Here is a 6,804-nt window from a genome sequence, read left to right as displayed (position 1 = left end):
ATGGCTATAATGAATTATATTGAAAAGGGAATGTATTGGATTAGTTGACAGTAGTCCAATAGCAGTTGCAGGCCCGAGAATAAAGGAACCTGGTGGTTGCTCAGTCCACATGGCCGGATGCTTTAGCAGTCCCAATCCAGCACTGAAGGCCTGTTGGCTTCCTAAGGAGCTGCTGGTCTTTGACCCATGCAGGTCTTCAGTTGACACTGGTCTTCAGTCTGTGTGGGTCGTCAGTCCATGCTGGAAGGCAGCAAGCAGCTCCAGAAAGCCAAGTGGAAGGAAAGAAGGAGCTCTTTGCACCTAGAGCTTCCTTATATAAAGTCCCCCTCTGAGAAGGGCTGCCCCCTCTGGGGGAAGGGCTCATCCTGGGGAAAGGACTTCCTCCTTCAGTTAATCCTTCCTGGAAGCAACCTTTGAGACCCAACCTAAAGGGATTTCTGTAGATTCCTAAGCAGATCAAGTTGAGTACACCTTAGCTATCACATTAATATATATGTGTCATTATGCTTTTCTCACCATTATTTTCCTCCCCCACTACCTGTCTCTATCTCCTTTTCTGCCTTTATCTAGTACACATTCTACCCTGAGTTAGTACCCCTTCTGATTACTTTTTACCTTTATTCCATTACTTTACTTCCTACCTCCCTTAAGATCTCTTCCAACCTCTTTCATGATTCTCTTTCTAGTTTTGTGACTGTGGCAATTTGAATGTATTCCCCCATAGACTTAGGTGTCTTACTAAGTTTGTAACTTAGGTCTTCAGCTTCATGACTGGAATAGGTGTTACTGGAGGTGTATTCTGAAATCCAGTCCAAAGTTGTGTTTGGTGGAAGATCTGGATTCAAGCCCAAAGGTATGCAGAGAAGTCAAAATTTTGGCAGATCCTGCTTGCTACCAGTTTTAGCTCTTGCTGCTTTTTGGTGTTGCTAGCTTGTGGTGGTTTCTGTGTCTGTTTGGATTTATGAATCTATTATATTGAACAATGTAAAGGATGCCTGAGTTGATTCCATCTAGGAAATGCTAAATGTTAGAAATGCAAACCCTTTAGAAAGAAGAAATCTGCTCTTCAAGGTCATGATTAATTTTCTCCCTAAATAACAATGACTATGTCTCTGCACAACTGTTTGGTTTTGGTTTTGAAACCCTGAAAAGTACTTGGATGTGTATCATGAAGTGTACATAGTTCCAAGAGCAGCTGCTGAAATGTGGCACATGAAACATAGCAATTTCCTTGTGTGACAAGTGAGACACTTTAAAGACTGAAAAGTCCAGGGTATGGAGCTAAAGATGGATCATAGTTTTCAATGGCAACCCAAAGATGTTCTGTATATATCAGGACTGTACAAGGGCTAACATGGAGTTCTAGAGGCTGGGTATACAAGTTTCCCTGGCTACTCAGCCCAACCACAATCATGGAAATTAAGAATCCAGAAACTATCATCATTGGTTATAGATGTTGGACTTGAACTACAGATGTTTTGTGTTTACCTAAAGATTATGATTTTACATTGGTGCAATCTTTCTTTAGTATGTCTTATAGCAATGAAAACTTTTAATCATTATGGTGAAAAAGAAGGGAGGTGATGGATAGTCTTCTCTTATACTAGATTTTAGAGAAAATGCTCAGTTTACCCCATTTAGTATAAAGTTGAATATAGAATTGTTGCATGTAGCCTTTATTATATGGAGGTATATTCCTTCTATTCGTACTTTCCTCAGGCCTTTTATTTATTTATTTTTTTTATTTTTTAAATTTTTTTTTAATTTAATTTATTAGTTTTCTTTTCAGTAAATACAGGCAGTTTGGTACCATTATTTAGGCTCATCTGTGATCTGTCCCCTCCCATTAGACCCTCCTTATTATTGAAAATGGGTCGTGCATTGTGGAGTTAGCCCCCAGTTATTAGTATGATAAATGTCTCTGAAAATCATGACCCAACATGTAACTCTGACATTCTTTCCGCCCCCTCTTCCGCAAGATTTCCCTGAGCCATGTTGGGTTCATTTTTGGTCTGCTTCAGTGCTGAGGTGTTGGGGGCCTCTGAGGCTCTGGCTCTCTGATTTGGTAGGAGTTGATTTTTCTCTGCATTGATCTCCTTCCCCTTTGTGCTGGTATCCAGTTCACAGGAAAACATCACCCTTGCTTATTTCGCCAGTTGTCCTTAGTTTCAGTTGGGCCCCTTCTGAGGTATGTTGGGGCAGCTCTCTTCTTAGGATCTGCATCTATCTGGAAAAGAGAAGCAGATTCTCCAACGGAGAGTAAGTTAGCACCCAGAAAATTGAGATAACACTTACTTTTTTGATAGACAGTTTGATAGGTGTAGGCCCTCTTATACCCCGTGATTGATGGTAGCTTGATATTGTAGAGTGGGCTTGTGTTTGGGTATGGTTCTGACTTCTTTCCCAGCTCCAGCTAAGGGTCTAGTACCACTGAGTGGATCAGTTAGCCAAATCAAGAGCAACTGATTCCTCACCATGGCTGTGTACCACTATTGCACTTGTGTGGGTATCACATCCAGTTAATTGTTGCTACTTAGGTTAAACAATGTGTTGCTTGGACAGATCTTGGTCACTTCCCCCAGTCGCCTATGTAGCGCCTTCTGGCACTAGACACGCTGACTGTCTGGGGACTGACTCTCTCCTGGCTTCCAGCCATGTCATTCCATTTTACGTGTCAGCTGCGTATGGAGTCTTCAGCAATAGGGTCTTACCACTGGCCTTTGGTGGGTCATCAAGTACTCTGACAGAAGTCTGTCATTGTTTTGGGAAACCTTGTAGGTTTCTCTGATCAAAAGCTCATTGTGGATTGTAGGCCCAAGCTGGAAGTGGGGGTTACAGGTCAGTGTCCACTAAGAAATTGAGGAAAAAGATAACTAATATACAAGAGTTAGAGAGGAGAGAGATAGAGGAGAGAGGGGGAGAGGGAGGGAACGAAGATGTAGGAGATTTAGGTCAGTCTTGATCCTACCCTCTCCAGTGTCTTGTGGTTCAGGTGTTTCCTGTAAGGGACTAGTGAAGGTTCAGTCATTTGGTCTGTCTTTTAGGAAGTAGAATTTTATGGTACCATTGCCGTTTGGGTCCGGATTACTATTTTCCACCCTTTGATTCCCTCCCCGCCCACCCATCCATCTTATTGTCTAGTCCATGAGGTGCTTGCTGGGTATGTAAGGCATCTTGGGCAAATTCAGGTTAGGTGTTGCAGATGAGTGAGACTATGTGTCGATTTTTTTTCTGTGATTGGGTAAGTTCGCTGAGAATGATTTGTTCCAGGTTCAACCATTTTTCCTCAAATTTCTTTATGTCGTTTTTTCTTACTGCTGTATAGAATTCCATTGTGTAGATATACCACATCTTTGTTATCCATTCTTCTAATGATGGACATCTGGGTTGATTCCAGCTTTTAGCTATTACGAATTGAGCTGCTACAAACATGGTTGAGCAAATCTCTCTGGCTTTTGGTTTGAAGGTTTTAGGGTACATGCCCAGTAATGGTATAACTGGGTCTGTTGGTATTTCTGTAGTCAGCTTTTTCAGGAGTCTCCATATTGCTTTCCAAAGTGGTTGTACCATCCTGCATTCCCACCAACAGTGAATGAGTGTCCCTGCTTCTCCACATCCTCGCCAGCATTTATTTTCATTTGACCTTTTGATGTTGGCTATCTTTATTGGGGTAAGGTGGAATCTCATAGTTGTTTTAATTTGCATTTCTTTGATGATTAGGGATGATGAACATTTTCTTAGGTGTGTGTTTGCCATTTGTATCTCTTCCTCTGTGAATTGCCTGTTTAACTCTGTGCCCCATTTTGTGAGTGGGGTATTTGTCTTCTTATTGTTTAGACTTTTGAGTTCTTTGTAAATTCTAGAGATAAGGCCTCTATCAGTTGGATAACCTGCAAATATTTTCTCCCACTCTGTGGGTAATCTATTGGCTTTGTTTATTATATGCTTATCTGTAAAGAAACTCTTCAGCTTCATATGATCCCAATGGTTGAGTGACTGTTTAAGAACTTGAGCCACTGGGGTTTTATTCAGGAAGTCTTTTTCCATTCCTATATCATGGAAAGTACTTCCTAAATTTTCTTCCAGTAGTTTTCGAGTTTCTGGTCTTATGTTGAGGTCTTTGATCCATTTGGATTTGAGTGTTGTGCATGGTGAAATGTGTGGATCAAGTTTTAGTTTCCTGCATGTGGTTATCCAGTTTGTCCAGCACCATTTGTTGAAGATGCTATCTTTTTTCCAGTCTATATTGTTTGGGCCTTTGTAGAATATCAAGTAGCTATAGTTGCTTGGCCCAAAATCCGGGTCCTCAAGTCTATTCCATTGGTCTATACTCCTGTTTTTATGCCAGTACCATGCTGTTTTTATTACTATGGCTTTGTAGTATAACTTTATATCAGGTATGGTGATGCCACCAGAGGTATTTCTTTTGCTGAGGATATGTTTGGATATGCGAGGCCTTCTGCCTTTCCATATGAAATTTGAGATCATTTTTTCTATGTCTGTGAAGAACATTGTAGGTATTTTAATTGGAATTGCGTTAAATCTATATATTGCCTTTGGTAGGATTGTCATCTTCACAATGTTAATTCTGCCTATCCAGGAGCATGGGAGGTCTTTCCATCGTTTCAAGTCTTCCTCAATTTCTTTTTTGAGAGTTTTTATATTTTCGTTGTTTAGATCTTTTACTTCCTTGGTTAACGTTATTCCAAGGTATTTTATTTTATTTTTTGCTATTGAAAATGGGACTATGTCCTTTATTTCTTTTTCTGTGTCTTTGTCATTTGCATATAGAAATGCTTCCGATTTTTGTGCGTTGATTTTGTATCCTGCTACTTTGCTCGAGGAGTTAATCACCTTCGGGAGTTTTGGGATGGAGTCTCTCGGGTCTCTTACATATACAATCATGTCATCAGCGAATAGAGCTAACTTAACTTCTTCCTTTCCAAATTGTATCCCTTTTATTTCCTTCTCCTGCCTTATTGCTTGGGCTAGGACTTCCAGAAGTATATTGAAAAGCAGAGGTGAGAGACGACATCCCTGTCTTGTTCCTGATCTCAATGGGAATTCCTCCAGTCTCTCTCCATTAAGAATTATTTGGGCCTTTGGAGCTTTGTATATTGCCTTTATTATATTAAGACATGAACCGGCCATGCCGATTCTCTCCAATGTTTTGATCATGAAGTGATGTTGTATCTTGTCAAAGGCCTTCTCTGCATCTATTGAAATGATCATGTGATTTTTATGTTTAAGCTTGTTTATGTGGTGTATTACATTGACAGATTTTCGTATGTTGAACCACCCTTGTGTTCCTGGGATAAATCCCATTTGGTCAAGGTGGATAATGCTTTTGATGTGTTGTTGGATTCGGTTTGCGAGAATTTTGTTGAGGATCTTTGCGTCTATGTTCATTAGGGAAATAGGCCGATAGTTTTCTTTTCTTGTGGCGTCTCTGCCTGGTTTTGGGATTAGGGTGATACTAGCTTCATAGAAGGAGTTGGGTAGTTTTCCCTGTTCTTCGATTGAGTGGCACAGTTTTAGGAAGATTGGTTTGAGTTCTTCCATGAAGGTTTGATAAAATTCGGCTGGGAATCCATCTGGTCCTGGACTCTTCTTTTTTGGGAGGTTTTTTATTACTTTTTCAATCTCCATGAGTGTGATGGGTTCATTGAGGTGGTTGATCTGCTCTGAGTTTAGCTTTGGTAGATGATATGCATCCAGGAATTTATCCATCTCCTCCACATTTTCCAGTTTTGTGGAGTAGAGGTTTTTGAAATAAGTCCTGATGATTCTGCCGATTTCACTGATGTCTGTTGTAATCTCTCCTTTTTCATTTTGAATTTTGTTAATTTGGAGTCTCTCCTTTTTTTGCTTGATCAAATTGGCCAGAGGTTTGTCAATCTTCTTTATTTTTTCAAAGAACCAGCTCTTTGTTTTGTCAATTGCCTTAATTGTTTCCTTGGTTTCCAATTCATTAATTTCTGCTCTGATTTTAATTATTTCCTTCCTTCTGGAGCTCTTTGGGTTGGATTTTTCTTGTTTTTCCAATGCCTTTAGGTGGATGGTTAAGCTATTGATTTGGGATTTTTCTGTCTTTTTTATGAAGGCATTGAGTGCTATGAATTTTCCCCTGAGGACTGCCTTCATTGTGTCCCACAAGTTTTGGTATGATGTGTTCTCATTGTCATTCAATTCCAGGAATTTTGCAATTTCATTTTTTATTTCATCCACTATCCATTTATTGTTTAAGAGTGTGCTATTCAGTTTCCAGTTGCCGTTGGGGCTCTTGTTGGTTTTTTTGTTGTTGATTTCTAGGACTATAGCATTATGATCTGATATCATGCAGGGAATTATTTCGATTTTCCTAAATATGTGGAGGCTATCTTTGTGACCCAGTATATGGTCTATTTTAGAGAATGTTCCATGGGCTGCTGAGAAGAATGTGTAGTCTGTGGATTTGGGGTGGAAAGTTCTGTAGATGTCTGTTAGGTCTAAGTGCTCTATGGTTTTGTTGAGCTCTCTTACTTCCCTGTTGAGCTTCTGTTTGGATGATCTGTCTATTACTGATAATGGTGTGTTAAAGTCCCCAGCTATGATGGTGTTGGTGGTTATTTCTGTTTTATTGTCAAGTAGGTTTTGTTTTATGAACTGCGGTGCCCCTGTGTTTGGTGCATTCAGATTTATGATTGTAATATCCTCTTGATGGATTGTTCCCTTTACAAGTAGGAAGTAGCCTTCTTTGTCTTTTTTGATTGTTTTTGGTTTGAAGTCAACTTTATCTGATATTAATATAGCTACACCTGCTTG

Source organism: Jaculus jaculus, chromosome X, assembly GCF_020740685.1.
Source record: "Jaculus jaculus isolate mJacJac1 chromosome X, mJacJac1.mat.Y.cur, whole genome shotgun sequence".
Lineage (NCBI taxonomy): Eukaryota > Metazoa > Chordata > Mammalia > Rodentia > Dipodidae > Jaculus > Jaculus jaculus.
This window is presented reverse-complemented; position numbering follows the sequence as displayed.